Source organism: Bactrocera dorsalis, chromosome 6 (assembly GCF_023373825.1).
Source record: "Bactrocera dorsalis isolate Fly_Bdor chromosome 6, ASM2337382v1, whole genome shotgun sequence".
In the NCBI taxonomy this organism is placed as follows: domain Eukaryota; kingdom Metazoa; phylum Arthropoda; class Insecta; order Diptera; family Tephritidae; genus Bactrocera; species Bactrocera dorsalis.
Genome location: NC_064308.1, coordinates 15,473,911 through 15,495,075, shown reverse-complemented (window position 1 = coordinate 15,495,075; position 21,165 = coordinate 15,473,911). Strand labels below are relative to the sequence as shown.

Genomic DNA, 21,165 nt, shown 5'->3' with positions numbered 1-21,165 from the left:
TACGAGCGAAAAGGCGGCGCGCCACAGCGCAAGGTCAAAATTGTTGCAGCTCTCAGCTAACCTGTATTGGTCACCCAGAACCCACCGCGTGGAGGTAGCTGCTCTTCGGGTTCCTCCCAAGCCCAACCCAACCAACCAACCATATGTCAGGCTTGTTTTAGTCTGAATCTGTGTCAAATTTATTGATAAAATCAGATTTTGTACTAAACTTTGGCACTTGTTGCCTAGATTTCAGTGTAGAGCGTATAAAAAGATCACGAGATTGGGGGCCAATAACTTTAGAAGATGCCTCTGTCACCAGTTTGACGATTCTCTCGACTGCCACGGTGTGAGAGGGGAATTCACTAAATTTCCATACCTCTGCAGTGTCTCCCGACAGCCCTTTTATGAGTTCTTCGTTAGAAACTGAACAAAGAACTGGTGGAACAGTCAAGGTAATAGTCTTCCAGTTAATCATATCGTAATAAGTATTAGCTTTGAAATTCAGCTTTGGCACTTTAATACATCTAACTCTTCCATTTATGGTGTCAGACTCTGCTTCTCTGGCTGCCAGAAGACGGTCAAGGGCCAACTTTCTGACTTCTATCCGTTCGTCAGTCATCATACTAAGGAGAATGTTTTCTGGAAGAGCAAAGAAAGCATTCTGTTGAATGGATGAATCGACAACCTTGCGCAGTTTAGCAGATAAGTATCTCGACCTTTGAATTGCAGCATAGAGATGGCGCGAGCCATCTTTGATTGACCTGTTGAATATTATTGAGAACCACAAAGGTGAGTAAACTGTAAGTATGTACTTGACCAAAATCTTTATTTCCTTTGTTGGTTTGTCAGTAGAAATGTATAATCTCAGAATTCTATTTGCACAGGTGAGCCAGCGAGATTTGCACATGTTACCTGGATGCATCTTCTTTTCGCTATGTGGTGCCAATTGGGGATTCCAATCGAAGCCAGGCCTTTATTCACCTGGTCTTTCCAACGAAGTGGAGGTCTTCCTCTGCTTACGCCGACAGGTACTGCATCGAATATTTTCAGAGGTGGAGTGTTTTCTTTCAATCGGACAACATGACATAGCCAGCGTAGCCGCTGTCTTTTAATTCGCAGAACTATGTCAATGCCGTCGTATATCTCATACAGCTCATCGTTCCATTGAATGCGATATTCGCCGTAGCTAACGCGCAAAGAACCATACATATTTCGCAGAATCTTTCTCTCGAAATCTCGTAACGTTGACTCATCAGATGTTGGCATCGTCCATGCCACTGCACCATATAGCAGGACGATAATAATTCGTGACTTACAGAGTTTGTGTTTTGTTCGTTGAGAGAGGACTTAACTTCTGAATTGCTTACTCAGTCCGAAGTACCACCTGTTTGCAACAGTTATTCTGCGTTGGATTTCCAGACGAAATTATCTACGACTTCAACGACTTGATGACAGGAAACTTTTGGTCTTGCCCTCGTTCACCACAAGACTTATTTACTTTGCTTCCTTATCCAGTCTGCAGAAAGCAGAACTAACGCGCTGGTGTTGAGGCCAATGATGTCAGTATCATCGGCGTACGCCACCAGCTGTACACTCTAATAGAAGATTTTACCTGCTTGATTAAATTCTGCAGTTCAAACTATTTTTTCCAGCAGCAGATTGAAGAAGTCCCACAATAGGAAGTCGCCTAGTTTGAAACCTCGTTTGGTATCGAATGGCTCGGAAAGGTCATTCCCGATCTTGACGGAGCTGTTGTATTGCTCAATGCAGCTTACAAAGCCATATTAGTTATTCGGGGATACTAAATTCAGACATCGCGGCATAAAGGCAGCTCCTCGTCGTGCGGTCAAAAGCAGTTTTAAGAAGGGTTGGCGTACCTCAGGGCAGCGTGCTAAGCCCAATTCTGTATATAATATATACAGCAGACATTTTAACAGCTATTAACTTATTGACATCCAGTTTCGCGGATGACACAGGGGAAGGATTTAGTATACCATCCCAGGATATCAAGGATAAAAAGGATATGGTCGGATAGAGGAGATTATCCTGATCAAGGATATATATGGTTATAGCCGCAGGAATCTTATAGTTTCCGAGCTATATGTCGATATATAAAATTAATTTTGCACTTATATTTTTCAATTTTATATACACTAACACATCACTTATTCATTTGCACACATTTATTTTATATACTATAGTGCAAAAATTGCTTTTAATATATATTTCAATTATTGTTGAATTATTATTATTTTAGAATAACAAATGAATTACAAACTACAAATTACAAATGAATTGTCAACTGTCATGGTCGGGCAATGGAACGTCTGCTAGATCGTCATCGATTGGGGAATCGGGTTCGCCTTCTCCTGGCGTTATGCTTTCCCTGCCATTCAGCAGACTGGAGAAGTGTTCCCTCCATAATTTTAGTATGCTCTGGGCATCGGTTACTAGATCACCTCTTTGGGTTCAACAAGAGTATGCCCCGGTCTTAAAATTGTTTGCTAGTTGCCGCATTTTTTCGAGCAATACCCTCGTCGGCCAGCGTGTCTAGCTCTTCATACTCACGCCTTTCCGCCTCTTTCTTTTTTTGTCGGCAAAAGCTTTTTCTCGAAACCAATGGTTTCGGTTGCAGCTGTACGTATGGAGCTTGAAATGCCGTCCCACAATTCCCTTATACCGAGTTTTTGGCGAGTGCTCTCAGAGAGCAGGAGCGTAAGTCAAGTAGAAAATTGCTCAGCTGTCTGTTGTGAATGCAGCTTCTTGAATTCGAACCTTCCATGTGTTTGTTTGCATCAGGCTTTAGCCGGACAGAGGCGCATGAGTATCTTAGCTTCCACAAGATAGTGGTCTGATTCGATGCTAGGACCTCGTTTAAAATACTGGAGATGTGTACCGTCGGGGCGAGGGCGCAAATCAGCGAGATTTTGAAAAACTTCGCATTTGTGGTTCGTTTTATGGCCACTCGTGGAAATGACACAAGGACCTACTTGTCTCAGACCACAACCCTGCGAAGGAGATGTTTCGCCTTCTTACTTTGGCTACCCAGTGGGTTCATACGTAAAATAATTGTTTCTGGCCACTCCCAAGTGAATGGCTATAATAGAACTTTCCTCACTTGCGTCAACTTCAACACATGTCTCCATCCTCCATTCGGTAGCTATTAAGATATAAACATATTATTATTCACATTATTTTAGGATTTTTTAAATACAGAACCGGCCCGAGACTATTTAGCGCCTTAGTCACATTTTAAAACAAAATGTATAACTTTTGATAATTATTAAGGTAATTTTATTAAAAAAAAAATCACTAATATTCTAAAGGCTTAACGTATATCATTATTAGGGTTTTATTATTTTTGATTTATATTATGACAAAAAAGATGTTGGGGCCAAAACTTATGTACTGGGCGTAAGAAAACGCTTTTGCGACCACACAAACCGTTGTGAACTCCGTAACATCAAGTAAACCAAAATGTCACCGACAACTAAATGCAGATTCATAAATGTTTTTTGAAGCGTTTAGTTTGTTTTTATCTAAATGAGATGAGGGAACATTATCATAAACTCTCCGTTTTCCAGCTGTCGGTAGGTATCAAGCAGTGGCGTAGTTACCTAGGGTCCGGCGGGGCAGTGCGCGGGGGCCCTCGAATCCTTGCCAGAAATCTCATCAAACTGAACTTTTGGAAATTTCTCCAATTTTCAAACTAAAAATGACAGGTTATAACTCAGTTGAGAGAAATTCAAAAGTTATGCCTACGGACTTCCTTTTGTCGGTTGGCAGTGATTAAATTAATGATGTTAATGATTATGACAATAAACTTTTCTGTACTGGTTAATACAGCGGTTCAATTTCATTTGTATTTACCACTCATATTGATGTCCGTTAAGTCAATAAATCGTGTCAAATCAACAGACTTCGGCTACAACTCATTGCATAATAGGGTGGGTCGATTCCGGAATTTTTTCGATTCGGTATTTCTAATAGTGCGGAAAAGTTGCCTTAGTACTTCCTGATTCCAATGCAACTTTTTGTTTTGAGATCGGATTGCATCTTCAACCCGAACCTCGGCCTTGAAATTTCGGAAATTCGCCTAAAATCGTGAAATTGTCTACCTAGCACCTGAAATACGCATCTCATGGCAAAATGTATAAAACAAAAGTTATTTGTCACGTCATTTGCTACCGAAATGGTATATGTGATCATGGCCGTAGGACGAACCGTTCCCGAGATACGAGCGAAAAGGCGGCGCGCCACAGCGCAAGGTGAAAATCGGCTTGCGGCCACACTTCTTGACGTTGATTTCGCCGAGTGCTATCACTCACATTCATTCACCTACGCCAAAGGACACGTTCGGATAGGTCTCCACACAAATATTTTTTCATCGAGTTCCTTCACTCTTGTCGGTGATTTCGCCGAGTTCTATCACTTACATTCATTTCCCTGCGCCATACGACACGTTCGGACTGGTCTCCACATAAATATTTTTTCATCGAGTTCCTTCACTCTTGTCGTTGATTTCGCCAGGTGTTATCACTTATATTCTCTCAACAAAACACAGAACTCAAAATGTCTGTATCTAAATTTAAATTTAGACAGAAATGTCCTGTGTTTGGCATATATCCGTACAATCTCTCTGAGTCCCAGTTACCTACTTACCAGGATGTTCTTTTGTGTTATCAGTTTGAAAGATTTGGTATAGGGCGACTCCGAGGCGACAACTATGAACCTAGGAGTAAAGAGGTTACAGAAATAGTTGCAAAAAAGGTTGAAAATACTTTCAAAAAGTCATCTATTCCGATAGTTTCACACACCAGAGTTGTACAAATGCTCACCACATACCATAAGAAATTTCTGACTCTTAAAAAAATGTTTTTAAGGAACCCAATAGGTTTGAGCTCTAAAAGAGACGACTTTGTCACTGACAAATGCAAGATTAGTCGGGCAAAAAAAAGTGTTGGTGTTAAGCTCCAGAACACCGAAAGTATTGACTCCGTATATGGGCTGTATTTTGACGGCCGCAAAGACAATACACTTACACAAGTCAGCGAAGGTGAAAAGTACTACCGCGACACTGTCAAAGAGGAACATATTTCTCTTATAGCGGAACCTGGTTGTCATTACTTTGGCCACGTCACTTCTCCTTCCGGGTCAGCTGAGGATGAGACGCAAGCTAATATGGCAACATTTACAAGACAATTCAGTTGATGTGGAACATCTAGAAGTTGTCGGTGCTGATGGCACCAACACGAACACAGGTTGGAAAGGTGGAATCATTCGAAAACTAGAAGAAAGAATAGGTAGGCCATTACAGTGGGTTGTTTGTCTTCTACATTTCAACGAACTTCCATTTTGTGCTCTTTTCGAACACATAGATGGTGTCTCAAAGAGTCCAAATACATTCTCTGGCGACATAGGTAAACTGCTCCCTTATTGTGAGAAGTTGCCTGTTGTCAAATTTGAAAGTTTTCCGTCCTGCCAATTACCTTCTGAGGTTATTAATCCGACCCAACTTAGCACAGACCAAGCTTATCTCTATAAAATATCAGAAGCTGTTATTTCCGGTCAATGTTCCTCAGATTTAGCGTCGATGCATCCAGGTAACATGTGCAAATCTCGCTGGCTCACCTGTGCAAATAGAATTCTGAGATTATACATTTCTACTGACAAACCAACAAAGGAAATAAAGATTTTGGTCAAGTACATACTTACAGTTTACTCACCTTTGTGGTTCTCAATAATATTCAACAGGTCAATTAAAGATGGCTCGCGCCATCTCTATGCTGCAATTCAAAGGTCGAGATACTTATCTGCTAAACTGCGCAAGGTTGTCGATTCATCCATTCAACAGAATGCTTTCTTTGCTCTTCCAGAAAACATTCTCCTTAGTATGATGACTGACGAACGGATAGAAGTCAGAAAGTTGGCCCTTGACCGTCTTCTGGCAGCCAGAGAAGCAGAGTCTGACACCATAAATGGAAGAGTTAGATGTATTAAAGTGCCAAAGCTGAATTTCAAAGCTAATACTTATTACGATATGATTAACTGGAAGACTATTACCTTGACTGTTCCACCAGTTCTTTGTTCAGTTTCTAACGAAGAACTCATAAAAGGGCTGTCGGGAGATACTGCAGAGGTATGGAAATTTAGTGAATTCCCCTCTCACACCGTGGCAGTCGAGAGAATCGTCAAACTGGTGACAGAGGCATCTTCTAAAGTTATTGGCCCCCAATCTCGTGATCTTTTTATACGCTCTACACTGAAATCTAGGCAACAAGTGCCAAAGTTTAGTACAAAATCTGATTTTATCAATAAATTTGACACAGATTCAGACTAAAACAAGCCTGACATATGGTTGGTTGGTTGGGTTGGGCTTGGGAGGAACCCGAAGAGCAGCTACCTCCACGCGGTGGGTTCTGGGTGACCAATACAGGTTAGCTGAGAGCTGCAACAATTTTGACCTTGCGCTGTGGCGCGCCGCCTTTTCGCTCGTATCTCGGGAACGGTTCGTCCTACGACCATGATCACATACACCATTTCGGTAGCAAATGACGTGACAAATAACTTTTGTTTTATACATTTTGCCATGAGATGCGTATTTCAGGTGCTAGGTAGACAATTTCACGATTTTAGGCGAATTTCCGAAATTTCAAGGCCGAGGTTCGGGTTGAAGATGCAATCCGATCTCAAAACAAAAAGTTGCATTGGAATCAGGAAGTACTAAGGCAACTTTTCCGCACTATTAGAAATACCGAATCGAAAAAATTCCGGAATCGACCCACCCTATTGTATAAATATCGTGAAAAAGCGCAAATCAACTTCGTTATTTTGAAATATGTAGTTCTACAGAGTCCTAATAAAAATGAGCGTAGTGAAACAGAGAGTATTAAAGCAAAAATGCTAAATTTCTAGTTCGTGTAGCTTTGCGAATTCTTGCACAGTGTATTGAACAACGTCAATTATGCAGCCAAAACTTTATAAAAATGCGACCTTCAATTTGGGCGAGGCAAGTAAAGTTTTAGCAAAGCCCAAAGCAAAGTCACAAATTTATAGAAATTATTTTGAATTATTCAAAGAACCGGCAAAGCCAGTGAGACTAGACTGCAAGGAAATATCGTATTGATACCCATTTTGATTAATTAGCAGGTGATGACCGATTTCCAAATAGAGAAAGTATATTTTTTGATTTTCTAACACCAATATTTTTATAAAAATTAAAGCAACTATATTATTCAGAAATCTGTATATATAAAATTAAGTGGCAAAACTTCCTGCCTAGACGGCTTGCCCGATTTCAATGAAATTTTCAGGGGTGATTGAGGTCCGTTTGGAGGGTGCACATAAGAAATTTAATGGGTGTATCATTGCACGTTTTGCAAAAAAAAAAATGATACATCCCGCCTATACAAATTCTCCTGAAATAATGTTTTGCCGATAGATTGGCAGTCCTGTCAAATGCCTTTTACTAATAAACAGAAACAACTGGCAGATGTTTACAATTAATAAAAAAAAAACACTGACATCGCATGTTGATTGTTTTTTCCTGAATTGATTCGATTGTTCAAAATCGCATTGGACCGCATGCCGTCTGATAACCATCGAATCGTCATCAGAGCAGACAAAATGCCGATGGGGCAGCATGCCAGACGATTCAACGCACCAACAATCGATGAGTTGGTAATCGTCATTGTTGGTGAACAGTTTGAACCGCGAGATATTGTACTGCACCGTAGAAACGAACAACTTCAGCGTGTTTCCGAGCTACACCGTAGTTATAATGCATTACAGTATCCGATATTATTCTGGAGAGGTGATGACTAGGGTGGGTCGATTCCGGAATTTTTTCGATTCGGTATTTCTAATAGTGCGGAAAAGTTGCCTTAGTACTTCCTGATTCCAATGCAACTTTTTGTTTTGAGATCGGATTGCATCTTCAACCCGAACCTCGGCCTTGAAATTTCGGAAATTCGCCTAAAATCGTGAAATTGTCTACCTAGCACCTGAAATACGCATCTCATGGCAAAATGTATAAAACAAAAGTTATTTGTCACGTCATTTGCTACCGAAATGGTATATGTGATCATGGTCGTAGGACGAACCGTTCCCGAGATACGAGCGAAAAGGCGGCGCGCCACAGCGCAAGGTCAAAATTGTTGCAGCTCTCAGCTAACCTGTATTGGTCACCCAGAACCCACCGCGTGGAGGTAGCTGCTCTTCGGGTTCCTCCCAAGCCCAACCCAACCAACCAACCATATGTCAGGCTTGTTTTAGTCTGAATCTGTGTCAAATTTATTGATAAAATCAGATTTTGTACTAAACTTTGGCACTTGTTGCCTAGATTTCAGTGTAGAGCGTATAAAAAGATCACGAGATTGGGGGCCAATAACTTTAGAAGATGCCTCTGTCACCAGTTTGACGATTCTCTCGACTGCCACGGTGTGAGAGGGGAATTCACTAAATTTCCATACCTCTGCAGTATCTCCCGACAGCCCTTTTATGAGTTCTTCGTTAGAAACTGAACAAAGAACTGGTGGAACAGTCAAGGTAATAGTCTTCCAGTTAATCATATCGTAATAAGTATTAGCTTTGAAATTCAGCTTTGGCACTTTAATACATCTAACTCTTCCATTTATGGTGTCAGACTCTGCTTCTCTGGCTGCCAGAAGACGGTCAAGGGCCAACTTTCTGACTTCTATCCGTTCGTCAGTCATCATACTAAGGAGAATGTTTTCTGGAAGAGCAAAGAAAGCATTCTGTTGAATGGATGAATCGACAACCTTGCGCAGTTTAGCAGATAAGTATCTCGACCTTTGAATTGCAGCATAGAGATGGCGCGAGCCATCTTTAATTGACCTGTTGAATATTATTGAGAACCACAAAGGTGAGTAAACTGTAAGTATGTACTTGACCAAAATCTTTATTTCCTTTGTTGGTTTGTCAGTAGAAATGTATAATCTCAGAATTCTATTTGCACAGGTGAGCCAGCGAGATTTGCACATGTTACCTGGATGCATCGACGCTAAATCTGAGGAACATTGACCGGAAATAACAGCTTCTGATATTTTATAGAGATAAGCTTGGTCTGTGCTAAGTTGGGTCGGATTAATAACCTCAGAAGGTAATTGGCAGGACGGAAAACTTTCAAATTTGACAACAGGCAACTTCTCACAATAAGGGAGCAGTTTACCTATGTCGCCAGAGAATGTATTTGGACTCTTTGAGACACCATCTATGTGTTCGAAAAGAGCACAAAATGGAAGTTCGTTGAAATGTAGAAGACAAACAACCCACTGTAATGGCCTACCTATTCTTTCTTCTAGTTTTCGAATGATTCCACCTTTCCAACCTGTGTTCGTGTTGGTGCCATCAGCACCGACAACTTCTAGATGTTCCACATCAACTGAATTGTCTTGTAAATGTTGCCATATTAGCTTGCGTCTCATCCTCAGCTGACCCGGAAGGAGAAGTGACGTGGCCAAAGTAATGACAACCAGGTTCCGCTATAAGAGAAATATGTTCCTCTTTGACAGTGTCGCGGTAGTACTTTTCACCTTCGCTGACTTGTGTAAGTGTATTGTCTTTGCGGCCGTCAAAATACAGCCCATATACGGAGTCAATACTTTCGGTGTTCTGGAGCTTAACACCAACACTTTTTTTTGCCCGACTAATCTTGCATTTGTCAGTGACAAAGTCGTCTCTTTTAGAGCTCAAACCTATTGGGTTCCTTAAAAACATTTTTTTAAGAGTCAGAAATTTCTTATGGTATGTGGTGAGCATTTGTACAACTCTGGTGTGTGAAACTATCGGAATAGATGACTTTTTGAAAGTATTTTCAACCTTTTTTGCAACTATTTCTGTAACCTCTTTACTCCTAGGTTCATAGTTGTCGCCTCGGAGTCGCCCTATACCAAATCTTTCAAACTGATAACACAAAAGAACATCCTGGTAAGTAGGTAACTGGGACTCAGAGAGATTGTACGGATATATGCCAAACACAGGACATTTCTGTCTAAATTTAAATTTAGATACAGACATTTTGAGTTCTGTGTTTTGTTGAGAGAATATAAGTGATAACACCTGGCGAAATCAACGACAAGAGTGAAGGAACTCGATGAAAAAATATTTATGTGGAGACCAGTCCGAACGTGTCGTATGGCGCAGGGAAATGAATGTAAGTGATAGAACTCGGCGAAATCACCGACAAGAGTGAAGGAACTCGATGAAAAAATATTTGTGTGGAGACCTATCCGAACGTGTCCTTTGGCGTAGGTGAATGAATGTGAGTGATAGCACTCGGCGAAATCAACGTCAAGAAGTGTGGCCGCAAGCCGATTTTCACCTTGCGCTGTGGCGCGCCGCCTTTTCGCTCGTATCTCGGGAACGGTTCGTCCTACGGCCATGATCACATATACCATTTCGGTAGCAAATGACGTGACAAATAACTTTTGTTTTATACATTTTGCCATGAGATGCGTATTTCAGGTGCTAGGTAGACAATTTCACGATTTTAGGCGAATTTCCGAAATTTCAAGGCCGAGGTTCGGGTTGAAGATGCAATCCGATCTCAAAACAAAAAGTTGCATTGGAATCAGGAAGTACTAAGGCAACTTTTCCGCACTATTAGAAATACCGAATCGAAAAAATTCCGGAATCGAACCACCCTATTATGCAATGAGTTGTAGCCGAAGTCTGTTGATTTGACACGATTTATTGACTTAACGGACATCAATATGAGTGGTAAATACAAATGAAATTGAACCGCTGTATTAACCAGTACAGAAAAGTTTATTGTCATAATCATTAACATCATTAATTTAATCACTGCCAACCGACAAAAGGAAGTCCGTAGGCATAACTTTTGAATTTCTCTCAACTGAGTTATAACCTGTCATTTTTAGTTTGAAAATTGGAGAAATTTCCAAAAGTTCAGTTTGATGAGATTTCTGGCAAGGATTCGAGGGCCCCCGCGCACTGCCCCGCCGGACCCTAGGTAACTACGCCACTGCTTGATACCTACCGACAGCTGGAAAACGGAGAGTTTATGATAATGTTCCCTCATCTCATTTAGATAAAAACAAACTAAACGCTTCAAAAAACATTTATGAATCTGCATTTAGTTGTCGGTGACATTTTGGTTTACTTGATGTTACGGAGTTCACAACGGTTTGTGTGGTCGCAAAAGCGTTTTCTTACGCCCAGTACATAAGTTTTGGCCCCAACATCTTTTTTGTCATAATATAAATCAAAAATAATAAAACCCTAATAATGATATACGTTAAGCCTTTAGAATATTAGTGATTTTTTTTTTAATAAAATTACCTTAATAATTATCAAAAGTTATACATTTTGTTTTAAAATGTGACTAAGGCGCTAAATAGTCTCGGGCCGGTTCTGTATTTAAAAAATCCTAAAATAATGTGAATAATAATATGTTTATATCTTAATAGCTACCGAATGGAGGATGGAGACATGTGTTGAAGTTGACGCAAGTGAGGAAAGTTCTATTATAGCCATTCACTTGGGAGTGGCCAGAAACAATTATTTTACGTATGAACCCACTGGGTAGCCAAAGTAAGAAGGCGAAACATCTCCTTCGCAGGGTTGTGGTCTGAGACAAGTAGGTCCTTGTGTCATTTCCACGAGTGGCCATAAAACGAACCACAAATGCGAAGTTTTTCAAAATCTCGCTGATTTGCGCCCTCGCCCCGACGGTACACATCTCCAGTATTTTAAACGAGGTCCTAGCATCGAATCAGACCACTATCTTGTGGAAGCTAAGATACTCATGCGCCTCTGTCCGGCTAAAGCCTGATGCAAACAAACACATGGTAGGTTCGAAGTCAAGAAGCTGCATTCACAACAGACAGCTGAGCAATTTTCTACTTGACTTACGCTCCTGCTCTCTGAGAGCACTCGCCAAAAACTCGGTATAAGGGAATTGTGGGACGGCATTTCAAGCTCCATACGTACAGCTGCAACCGAAACCATTGGTTTCGAGAAAAAGCTTTTGCCGACAAAAAAAGAAAGAGGCGGAAAGGCGTGAGTATGAAGAGCTAGACACGCTGGCCGACGAGGGTATTGCTCGAAAAAATGCGGCAACTAGCAAACAATTTTAAGACCGGGGCATACTCTTGTTGAACCCAAAGAGGTGATCTAGTAACCGATGCCCAGAGCATACTAAAATTATGGAGGGAACACTTCTCCAGTCTGCTGAATGGCAGGGAAAGCATAACGCCAGGAGAAGGCGAACCCGATTCCCCAATCGATGACGATCTAGCAGACGTTCCATTGCCCGACCATGACAGTTGACAATTCATTTGTAATTTGTAGTTTGTAATTCATTTGTTATTCTAAAATAATAATAATTCAACAATAATTGAAATATATATTAAAAGCAATTTTTGCACTATAGTATATAAAATAAATGTGTGCAAATGAATAAGTGATGTGTTAGTGTATATAAAATTGAAAAATATAAGTGCAAAATTAATTTTATATATCGACATATAGCTCGGAAACTATAAGATTCCTGCGGCTATAACCATATATATCCTTGATCAGGATAATCTCCTCTATCCGACCATATCCTTTTTATCCTTGATATCCTGGGATGGTATACTAAATCCTTCCCCTGTGTCATCCGCGAAACTGGATGTCAATAAGTTAATAGCTGTTAAAATGTCTGCTGTATATATTATATACAGAATTGGGCTTAGCACGCTGCCCTGAGGTACGCCAACCCTTCTTAAAACTGCTTTTGACCGCACGACGAGGAGCTGCCTTTATGCCGCGATGTCTGAATTTAGTATCCCCGAATAACTAATATGGCTTTGTAAGCTGCATTGAGCAATACAACAGCTCCGTCAGGATCGGGAATGACCTTTCCGAGCCATTCGATACCAAACGAGGTTTCAAACTAGGCGACTTCCTATTGTGGGACTTCTTCAATCTGCTGCTGGAAAAAATAGTTTGAACTGCAGAATTTAATCAAGCAGGTAAAATCTTCTATTAGAGTGTACAGCTGGTGGCGTACGCCGATGATACTGACATCATTGGCCTCAACACCAGCGCGTTAGTTCTGCTTTCTGCAGACTGGATAAGGAAGCAAAGTAAATAAGTCTTGTGGTGAACGAGGGCAAGACCAAAAGTTTCCTGTCATCAAGTCGTTGAAGTCGTAGATAATTTCGTCTGGAAATCCAACGCAGAATAACTGTTGCAAACAGGTGGTACTTCGGACTGAGTAAGCAATTCAGAAGTTAAGTCCTCTCTCAACGAACAAAACACAAACTCTGTAAGTCACGAATTATTATCGTCCTGCTATATGGTGCAGTGGCATGGACGATGCCAACATCTGATGAGTCAACGTTACGAGATTTCGAGAGAAAGATTCTGCGAAATATGTATGGTTCTTTGCGCGTTAGCTACGGCGAATATCGCATTCAATGGAACGATGAGCTGTATGAGATATACGACGGCATTGACATAGTTCTGCGAATTAAAAGACAGCGGCTACGCTGGCTAGGTCATGTTGTCCGATTGAAAGAAAACACTCCACCTCTGAAAATATTCGATGCAGTACCTGTCGGGGTAAGCAGAGGAAGACCTCCACTTCGTTGGAAAGACCAGGTGAATAAAGGCCTGGCTTCGATTGGAATCCCCAATTGGCACCACATAGCGAAAAGAAGAAACGACTTGCGCCCTGTTGTTAACTCGGCTCTGCGGCAATAAAGAAGAAGAAGGAGAACTATCAAAAATTACGATTTCAATATTTTCGAAAAAAATTGTCATATATCTACGAGTGTAGCTCCTAAATGTTTCAAAAAAAGCTGTTGTACCTGGTCGACTCTGTATTACTTTATTACAAAATTGCAAAAAAATGTATATAACAATAATTTTGTATCTTAATCACTATCAAAAAATATGATTTCAATATGTTATTTTGTATCGGCGATATCACGTTCACGCCATCTACCGTAGAATATGTAACATGTATCTATATGTGCTGTAGTTTGCTTCTATAATAAATTAATTCAGTTCTTGTCTGTGATTCACGTGTTTCATTTAATTTTAGGTTATGGGCCCAGACATTAATTAGTTTTTCTCGTAATTTTTCTTAGACATTCTTAGCAGAAATAGACTTGGCATACGTATTGAAAAAAAAGTAATTAACACTGTGGCTGTGAAAATGACGACGAACTATTTGTCAGTGTGCCTAAACTGAAAGGGCGTGAAAATTACAGTGAGTGGGCTTTCGCGGCTTAGAATTTCTTAGTGCTGGAAGGAATGTCTGATTGTATCAAGTTAGGCTGGGCCCACACTGGATTAGTCAAAAACGTCTTTGACTAATAAAACACAAAAACATCTTCTGCTCTAACCCACACCAAGCGAAGCACAATGCGACATTTTGTCTTTTTGTCTCGCTTGGTGTGCATTGAAATAAAACGAAAAAAGAAGAAAACGAATCAGTTCTTGCAAAGATGTCGTCGGATTCGGCCGATGAAATTCTGCCAGTCCTATTTTCAGTATTTGAATTTTGTGAATGAAGTGAAAAAAATAAAAGAGAATGGTGGGTGCATCCGTACAATCAGAAGCGCGATTCTGAAAATGTTAATAGAAATCTGATTTCTGAACTGAGAATGCATCCGTGAAAATTTCGAAATTTTACAAGGATGCAGGTATCAACATTCGATTATTTGCTCTCTTTAATAAAAAATTTAATTTGTAAATAAAATACGAACTACCGTAAAAGCATAACTCCTGCGGAAAGATTAATTATAACACTACGGTAAGTAAAAACAAATAGCTTTTTAAACTTAAAATCAATGTATTTTTAATTCAAAATCCCTTCTTTGGTAAAATTTTACAATGATCAATATGAAAATATAAATTATTAATTACACAAATAATTATTTTTATTCATATACTATATTAGATAATCCCATGACCGATGATGACGTTGAACTACTTAAATATTCATTTTTCTCTTCTTCTTGAAATAGATTCTTTGCCTTTTGTTGGAGAGTTTTTCATAATCTTTGCCTTTTGCTGGAGAGTTTTTCATAATCAGACAGCAAACTTTTAAAAAATAATTCATTTTCTTATGGTTTCTCCTTCGTTTTGGAGTTTAGGAACTCAATCATTGGTCCTGCTATCATCTCAGATATAGACATCTTACTCTTTTTCGCAGGTATTGGACTGCTTTTGTCAGTACTTACTGCATCGGTAAAATCATTTTGCGACATGTCGGTAGTTTTTTTCTTTCTTCGACATCAGGGCTATTTATAGGTAAATTACTGCTCATTTCACGATGCTGATGTACAAATTCCTTTAAAAAACACATTGCATCAGCCAAGTACCACTTCCGGTTCTGCTTACCACTCGATCCAGATGGTATGTTTTTTTCTTCCCTCAAATACCTCGAATATGAGTTCCGTAAATTTGTCCATTTATTTTTACATGTTGCTACTGCAAGATATAAAATTTGGAATTTTTAAATAATATTTTATATAATTATATTATAATTTCAGGCATTTGGCAACTAGGGAATCATTTAAGTCGCTTTCGTATTTTCTTCGATGTGAGGCTTCTACAATTGAAAACATTGTAATGGAAACCTGCAAAGCTGTCTGGGAAATATTATCACCGATTTACCTTCCAAAACCCCATGTTGCGAAATGGCTTTCTATAGCGGATGCGTTTGAAAAAATGTGGAACTTTCCTAATTGTGCAGGAGCTATAGATGGAAAACACATAAGAATACAGTGCCCTCCAAAAGCAGGATCAGATTATTTTAATTATAAAAAATTTCATTCAATACATTTACAAGCTGTAGTTGATGCGTATGGGCAGTTCATTTGTGTTGATGTTGGCGACTTTGGGCGAAATTGCGATAGTGGTGTTTTCAAACACTCTAATTCTGGAAAAAACTTATTCAAAAACAATTATGTGGTAAACCAAAAGCTATGTCCAAAAAAGCTTTTGTTTTTGTCGCCGATGAAGGCAATCCACTACATACGAATGTTCTAAGACCGTTTGCTCGAAGGAACTTGACAAATGAGCGAAGAATATACAATTACCGTTTATCAAAAGCAAGACGAGTAGTGGAATGCGCATTTGGTATGCTTGCAAACAAGTTTCGAATTTTTCATACAGAAATTCTGTTGTATAAAGTGGAAACTATTATATTAGCTGCTTGTGCTTTACATAATATGATTTGGGAGCGAGAACATTTGCTTCACGAAATATATAGTGAACTCGATGCTATGGAATATATAGTCCAAGAGGCTACAAATCAAAATATTGAAAACACAAAGCCATCAAATGGTGCGCGTTACATACGTGACCAGTTTCTATCATATTTTAACTCTACCACTGGATCAGTTTTTTGGCAAAATAAGTACGCTATCTAATTTTGCTTAGTTTTGTACTGTATATCTACAATTGATTTTCACTATATTTTTAAATACTTATCAACATTACGCATGTATGTACAAATGGTATAAATAAAATAAACTAAACTTGCCGTCACTATTCATTTCTGTAGCTATTTCGTCCCATAGTTTTTCTGTTATTAACTTATTTGTGTGATCTTTATTTTTATAATTATATATTGAACTCGCCAGTGTTCCTTTTAACAAAGTGTATGCCGAATAAAAGCACAAAAAAATGCGTAATTTTGACTATGAAAATCAACGGTTCAGCTATAAGCAACGAAACGTGTTTTTCTGTCGTGTCTTGTTCCATTCCATTCGGTTCCATTCGGTGTGGGTTGCGTCGTAGCTCAGCATGTGTTGATCGGCAACAAAGACGGTTTTGTCGCATTTGGTGTGCGTTGGCGTATGTACATAAGTAGTTCGACAACATCTCTTCAAACAAGTCAAAGCACGAACATGCGTTTTCGCTTCGTCTTGTTCGGTGTGGGTTGTCACATATGAAGCTATGGGCAGTTGCGCATGAGACAAGAAAAACTGTTTTGACTAACCCGGTGTGGGTTCAGCCTTAGAGACTATACCAGCAGAAATAGGAGCAGCAAGTGACGCGAAAACCAGAGCAAAGTTAATTTTGACAATAGATTCGTCATTATACGTGCACATTAAAAGTGTACAAACGATCTATGAACTGTGGAATCTGAATTCAATACGACTCGAATATAGTGTTTCAATGACTTCGTACGTGACACAAATTATCGAAACTAGCAAAAAATTAAGTGGTACGGATTTTAACATTAATGATGAGTGGGTCGCATCGCTTTTGTTAGCGGGATTAATAGAAAAATATTCACCGATGATCATGGCGATCGAGCATTGTGGCATACCATTGACAGCAGACGCCATTAAAACCAAGTTGTTGGACATGGAAGAAAGCGAAAACGAAGGCGACATAACGGGCCGTCTCGACAGGATAAAATCTATGTCTTACTAACTGGTTTTCCCTGCCTATTGCCTGTGGAGACTCCATATTGCTTATTTCTTACAATATATGGCAAACTAATTAGTTTACCATATATTGTAAGCAATAAGCTGTCACTTCAGCAGTTTGACAGCGCAGTTTTCATTTCCATGAAAATTTCGAAGAGGCAACATATCCCATTTACACATATGCCGACGGCATTTTCATTTCGGTAATATGAAATTTAGAAGATCGAATATTAAGACGAATGTGTTATGTTATAAAAATAAAGTACATGTTCAAAATAACATTTTTTCAAAAAATTAATATTTAGTTTAATATTGTTAATTTACAGAAAAATTATGGAATGAGCGAAGTCTTAACTTTAATAAACTTATACAATATATAATTTGGTATACAAAATTTATGCCAGAATTATTATAAGTAGTCCAAAAATATGAATTCTTATTTTTCCAGAAGTACATTTGTAAAAAAGGGATCTTCATCCTTTTCTTATTATCTTATTTTTACCAAAAATACATTTGTAAAAAAGGGATCTTTATCTTTTGTTATTATTGTATTTTTCCCAGAAATACATTTGTAAACAAAAGGATCGTAATCCTTTTTTTTATTTTTCTCATAAAAGATTTAAACAGTTCAAGAGCTCAAAACATGTGCTACATCAGCTACCTACCCGACGTCATTTCGCAATATGATAAAATAAGTTTTTCAAGAGCTCAAAGCAGGCGCTACATCTGCTCGAACCTACCTACCCTGCGCCTTTGCGCAAATGATTATGTTATGATAACAAATGCTCACATACAGATTTGGCAATGGCAATAGCAATAGATTTGACAGTTAGTAAGACATAGATTTTATCCTGTCGAGACGGAGCGTAAGCACTGTCAGTTCTAGTGGTGCGTTTGCGAGTTTCAATAAGAACCGTTATGCTGCTAGCACTGCGACCAAAGACAATGCCCAAACGTCAAAATCAAAAACAAAAGTCATAACATGCTACAAATGTAAACAGACGGGACATTACCACCCTCAGTGTACATCTACGAAGAAAAATTCGTCGGATATACAGTTGTGTTCACGAAAATAGTAGTGCGACAGCATATAACACTCCAATCTTATTGCTGACATGTTCTATCTTGCAAATTTAACATTTCTACAATACTTTCGTAGAACAGAATATTGTTAAGAAAAAAACACCAAAATGCCGTTATTTTTATTTTGATTTGCTATCTTTATGATATATTTCAAAATTTGCACCAAAAATCTCTTGTTCATTAAAATAGTAGTGCTTGACGGGAATAGTTGAAAAAAATTTAAAAAATTTTTATTTTTAATTTTAACTGACATCAGAAAGTGTATTAAAATAATATAGTAATTGTGTGATATAAATTTGTTGAAACAGCTCTTTATTTATTGTTTAGTGGCTTGAAAAAAGCATTGCTCAATCAAAAAGCGAAAGTTAATTGGTAACTTGAGAGATCAGGGCAAAACATATAAATAAATCGAAGAAATGATTGGATGCACTGCTCCGATGATATTTAATGCTATTCATCATACTAAAGGGTGATTTTTTAAGAGCTTGATAACTTTTTTAAAAAAAAAAACGCATAAAATTTGCAAAATCTCATCGGTTCTTTATTTGAAACGTTAGATTGGTTCATGACATTTACTTTTTGAAGATAATTTCATTTAAATGTTGACCGCGGCTGCGTCTTAGGTGGTCCATTCGGAAAGTCCAATTTTGGGCAACTTTTTCGAGCATTTCGGCCGGAATAGCCCGAATTTCTTCGGAAATGTTGTCTTCCAAAGCTGGAATAGTTGCTGGCTTATTTCTGTAGACTTTAGACTTGACGTAGCCCCACAAAAAATAGTCTAAAGGCGTTAAATCGCATGATCTTGGTGGCCAACTTACGGGTCCATTTCTTGAGATGAATTGTTGTCCGAAGTTTTCCCTCAAAATGGCCATAGAATCGCGAGCTGTGTGGCATGTAGCGCCATCTTGTTGAAACCACATGTCAACCAAGTTCAGTTCTTCCATTTTTGGCAACAAAAAGTTTGTTAGCATCGAACGATAGCGATCGCCATTCACCGTAACGTTGCGTCCAACAGCATCTTTGAAAAAATACGGTCCAATGATTCCACCAGCGTACAAACCACACCAAACAGTGCATTTTTCGGGATGCATGGGCAGTTCTTGAACGGCTTCTGGTTGCTCTTCACCCCAAATGCGGCAATTTTGCTTATTTACGTAGCCATTCAACCAGAAATGAGCCTCATCGCTGAACAAAATTTGTCGATAAACACATTTCGAACCGAACACTGATTTTGGTAATAAAATTCAATGATTTGCAAGCGTTGCTCGTTAGTAAGTCTATTCATGATGAAATGTCAAAGCATACTGAGCATCTTTCTCTTTGACACCATGTCTGAAATCCCACGTGATCTGTCAAATACTAATGCATGAAAATCTTAACCTCAAAAAAATCACCCGTTATTAAGCCGGAAACTCGTGGTGGTAAGCGCAAGACTACATTTCTGGAGGACCGACGAATTGTGCGATACAGCAGAGCAAAGCCTTAGGCGTCGTCAAAAATAATTAAAAATGAATTGAATCTACTGGTCAGTGCTGTCACAGTTAGCCGAAGGCTAATAGAAGCTAATTTACATGCAAGGAGTCCGAGAAAAGTACCCCTTTTGACGAAGAAGCACGTCAATGCAAGAATAAAAGATTGCGAAAGACCATATGTATTGGCCCGTCCAAAAGTAGCACAACATTTTATTTACGGATGAGATAAAAATTGTTTTTTTTTTGGTGGTATAGGCTCCAGGCAGTGCGTTCGTTGTCCCCCAAACACAGAATACCACCCAAGGTACATCACAAAGACTGTTCAATATGGTGGGCTAAACACTATGGTGTGGGCTTGTTTGTCGTATGCGCTGGCGATGGTCCAATCTCTTTGATCAGTGGCATTATGGAACAAGCAGTGTACATTAATACATTGAAAGATGTAATGCTACCGTATTCTAATTGGAAAATGTCGTTAAAATGGACATTTCAGCAGGATAATGATCCTAAACATACGAGCAAACTAGCTAATCAGTGGTCTGCATCTGAAAACATCTATTTGATACCATGGCCAGCACAATCTTCGCACCTAAACCCTATCGAAAACTTATGAGGCGATGTCAAGAGAAGTGTAGCAATAGCAAAACCATCGAAAAACACACAGCTTTGGCAAGTGTTTAAGGAAGCATGGGCTCAAATCTCTGTGAAGCGTTGTAAGGACCTTATTGATTCCATGCCACGCCGATGCCTAGCTGTTATAAACAACAACGGATTTACAACAAAATATTAGACCTTAGGAAACATATTAAATATGAAATATTTACTGTTACTTTCATGTTCTTAGTTTTATCGTCTTTTTTAATAGTCACTACTATTTTCTTGAACAGCATAATTTTTCAATTTTATTTTAATTTAATAACTGTATGTAAACTTAAAAAAATTTATGGTAGATAAAACTGTAAATATATCATACATTAATTAAAAATAGGTATTTTATAACTTTCTAATCGAATATTTTTCTTATCATGTCATTTGACTGTTAAATAGTTAGTAGCCACCGGCACTACTATTTTCGTGAACACAGCTGTATATAAAAACGAACGTACAAGTAATGCGTTTAGTGCAGTGTTTTTGAATGGTCAATTTTGCAAAAGTGATTGGTATATAGACTCCGGGGCGAGTGTTCATCTTACCGCGAACGAAGAATG

At 38.8% G+C, this 21,165-nt stretch overlaps 1 protein-coding gene and 1 pseudogene across 1 annotated transcript in view; both read right to left on the bottom strand.

Moving 5' to 3' along the window:
• The window catches only part of LOC125779345 (craniofacial development protein 2-like), a 144,164-nt gene that overhangs the window by 75,765 nt on the left and 47,234 nt on the right, over nt 1-21,165 (bottom strand). The window lies entirely within an intron of this gene.
• Nucleotides 14,277-15,460, bottom strand: LOC125779549 (uncharacterized; annotated as a pseudogene).